The sequence below is a fragment of the Miscanthus floridulus genome, chromosome 8, assembly GCF_019320115.1.
Source record: "Miscanthus floridulus cultivar M001 chromosome 8, ASM1932011v1, whole genome shotgun sequence".
Lineage (NCBI taxonomy): Eukaryota > Viridiplantae > Streptophyta > Magnoliopsida > Poales > Poaceae > Miscanthus > Miscanthus floridulus.
The window spans coordinates 7,241,672-7,245,513 of record NC_089587.1 but is presented as its reverse complement, the minus strand read 5'-3'; the positions used below and the strand labels follow the sequence as shown (position 1 = coordinate 7,245,513).

The 3,842-nt window shown below is 46.6% G+C and overlaps 1 long non-coding RNA gene across 1 annotated transcript; it reads left to right on the top strand.

The window, feature by feature from the left end:
• The first annotated feature begins 2,113 nt into the window (after positions 1 to 2,113).
• LOC136471028 (uncharacterized) lies at positions 2,114 to 3,579 on the top strand. The gene is made up of 2 exons (XR_010761906.1): positions 2,114 to 2,256; positions 3,302 to 3,579. It is a non-coding gene; the product is annotated as an uncharacterized lncRNA (long non-coding RNA).
• Positions 3,580 to 3,842: the final 263 nt, after the last annotated feature.

Genomic DNA, 3,842 nt, shown 5'->3' with positions numbered 1-3,842 from the left:
GATTCTTGCTTGCTAGTTGAGTAGAAACTGTTGGTTATGCTTGTAAATCATCTAGAATTATTTAGCAAAAATTTTGGAGCAAGGTTCGTATTCAAATTTATTCAAAATTTTGCTTCCAAAGTAATTTCCCAAAATTAGGGTTTTGAGTTAAAATTTAACTTTGATTCTATAATTTAAAATCCAGATAGAATTGGACTTTGGTCATAAAAGCAAAGTTGTAGGGAATTTAATTCTAAGCAACTTTCATTTTTGGTACATTTTCAAAAGAGGTCATTTTCTTGCTCAAAATAATGTTTGAAAGATGGCATTTTAAAATTTTCTTGAAAATCAATTGAAAAATCTTCATTTCCTTTTTCCTGGGCCGCCGCCTCGCTTCTGGCCTGCCAGCCGAAGCCGGCCCAGCGAGCTCCCGCGCGCCGCGCGCGCCTCGCCTCGCTCGGCCCAGCCCAGCGCCTCGCCAGCCCGGCCTGCCTCCGCGCGCCGCGCCTTCTTCTCCCGCGCGCCGTGCCCGTCGCCGCGCCACGTCCCGGCCGCGTCAGGCGACGCCCGCCGCGTGTCCGCCACGCGCCTGGCTAGCTCTGACCACGCAGCGTGCTGGCGGGCTTGAAGAGGAGCGCGCCCTGCTACCAGCCGCACGCGCTCTGCCTTCACTCCTCCCGCACTGCCCTTCCCTCCGCCCTCGCCGCGAGCCCCGAGCTCCGCCCTCGCCGCGCTCGAGCTCCGCCGACGCCAAGCTCTCGCACCGCCGCGTCATTTTCCGATTGCTCGCGCCCACAGCCGCGCCTCGCCTTCCTTTGGCTCACGCTCGCGCTTGCGCCGCCTTCCGAGCCCTGGGTAAGCTTTCCCCGCGCCTCGTCACCGGCGTCCATGGCGCCGCCGTACTCGGCCGCCGTGGAGCGCCCTCTTCCTCCCCTTCCCAGCCGTGCGTAGCTGCCTGCTTGCTTTCGCCATGGCCTCGCACACCTATTGCGCTCGCTGGCTTGCGCTGCCATGGCCGGAGACGGCCGCCGGCCGCTGGCCGAGCCGCGCCGTCGCGCCAGCGCGCGCCCCGGCGTGTCGCCGTACCTCGGCTGGCCAGGCCGAGCCAGGCCGTGGGCTGACGCCCTGATTGGGCCGTCTCCCCCTCTCGCTCTTGGGCCGAGCAGGCCAGTGATGGCCATGGGCCAACTGTTCCCTTCGGGCCGGCCCAGCATTTCTGAAATGAATTGATTTCTATTTATTATTTGTTATTTGAAATCAAAAATGGTTTGAAAAATGTTTGGATGGTCAAACTTGCTCCAAATTTGTTGAAACAAAATTTGCTAGGTTCCTTATCACCAGATCTACTAGGGAAAATTTTTGCATGTCATTTTTGAGATACTTTTCTATAGGATTTTATTTAATCATGGATATTGCTGATGACTTGAAAAATGTGTATAAAAATGTATAGGCTTCAGAAAAATATGATTTCAAGTTTGTTAATCTTCTTAGGTCATGTACTTCCTAGGAAAAATATATTTCATGCATGTGCTGTGGGAAAATTTTGAAGTGTAGTTCAAGTACCTTTAATGGCTGATTTTTGTTATTTTTGCTAGAGAGCAAACTTTGTATAAAACATGCATGTGGTAATTTTTGTACAGTCATTATATGCTATTAAGAACCTAGGAAAAATACTACTTCTGTTGTTTGACACTTTTCATAGTACAAAGTAATTTCATGCTCATTTTTCTGCTATAGCTTGTCATTTTTGTGTAGGATAGTTTACTTATCCAAATGCTATGAAATTTTTATGGTAGTCTGTTTAGGGTAGTATTATGCTACTGTGATTTTCTCAGATTTTTAGGAGCATCAAAAATATATGTTGCTATTCAAACCTATTATTAATTAGGATGTAAGCAAGTGTCGCTTTAAGTGTGATTAAGAAAGTCGTAAAGCTTTGGTGTATCTTTGAAGCATTTCATAAGATAGGTTCACTTAAATAGTAGTAGTAGAAGAGAATGCAGTAGATGACATGTGCTTGTAGTATAGTTCTTAGATGATGTTGACTACCTTGCATTTCAACATATCCATTGCATGCATCTCCTTCGATGCACCGTTTGCATAATCCCTTACGCGCATTGCATCATACAGGATCGCAAACCGAGAACCCAGTCGTCATACCCGAGGAGCCCGAGGAGCAGTTCGAGGTGCAGCCGCAGGAAGTGCCAGAAGCCGACGAGGAGGGCGTTGAGGAACTTCCGGAGTGCCCCGATCACCGTCCGAGCTCCTTCGAGAGAGGCAAGCCCCGGAGCATTTTCTCCCGGTTTGCAATGATTTAATTAAATGCCTTACTTTAATTGATGCATTACGTTCAGGAGTTGTTTGCAACCGTTGCTGCATTATACCTTGCTTACCTTTGTTATACTATATCCTTGTTACCCTGGTATCCGCAGTCGAGTCAATGCTTAGCTGGCTTAGACCGGTAGAAGTCGGGTGATTTCCTGTCACCTGCGAGCTATAGGTGGTTACCTGGATCTGTTTGGATGACTATGAAGTCATGGTATAACTAAGTGTTAAATGAAGTTGAGACCGGACGGAGACTTGCAGTGTTTTGGACTGTAGTGTTTTCCGTCTGTGTCGATTAAGGACCGGCCGTTGTTGGGCCTCGAGTCATGTTGAACGCATGCCTTACATTTAGCTGGCCGGATAAAGTACCTTCCGACCGCGAAGCTGGGAGATTTTTCGGGCCGAGTAAATTGCCCGCAGCGCACTGTGCCGAAGCAGGTGTGGTAGGAAACGGGGGCGGGATGATAAGGCCAAAGTGCAGTCGGTCGGCCCCCGGGTACATGTGGTTCCTGGCAAACTCGAGGTTCCTGGAAAGTTGACTCGGTGATCAATATCTCACTTTAGCGGGTGAGTGAGATTTGTGTAAGGAACAAATCACCAGCTGGTTAGGAATCGATTCGAATCGCCATCGCTCCTGGATAGTGAGCACTTGACTTGAGTTACTTCATCGTAGTAAATGTTATGGAACACTTGGACAGTTATAATGAATATGACAGTATGGAAGTTGCTTAATGATCATTGGTTATCATTATCTGCTTAATCACATGTTTACTCTAGTATAGGTGTAAATCTAGTTGACAGGTTAATAATAATTAACTTGGCAATAATGCTTTTAGAAAGGTTCCTGGAAATGCTAAAAATGCTTCTTTTTGCAAATGAGTCAGCTACCCTACTATAAAGCCCTTCATAATCCTTGGTGTCAATCATTTTCATTTATGACGGGTAAGTCTGGCTGAGTACCTTCTCGTACTCAGGGTTTTATTCCCACTTGTTGCAGATGGGCAGATGTACTATGGCTACTGTATCAACTGCCTGTATCCTGCGATGGGTGATGCTTAGGACCATGGGCATGGTCATTCCTTACGTCTCATCTGATGCTTTTGTTGGAGATGATCATTCGCTGGCACTATATTTGAACTCCGTGTGAGTGTGTGTGGTTTTAAACAAATGACTTCCGCTACTTTTTATTCGAACTTGTTTTGTAATAACTATGTTTAAACTCTGATGTATCTGTTATGCAAACTTTTATGTAATATGTGATTGGTGACCGCTAAACTTATTACGATCATGGCTGGGACATGAGTTGGTTTGAAATCCTTCGTGATTTCACGGACTACCGGGTTATACGGGCTTAAGTTTGCTAAAGCGTCTGCTCTGGCGGATGATTTTCTTACTTAATTTCGTATAATTGGTCGGTTCTGTTACAGTACGCTTCCTCCTAACTACCCCATCGAATCGCCAGAGCAATTTGCTTAGCACGCCAAGCCTTTCCATACTTCACATCGTACTTAATGAATCCAGATATGGACTGTTATAAA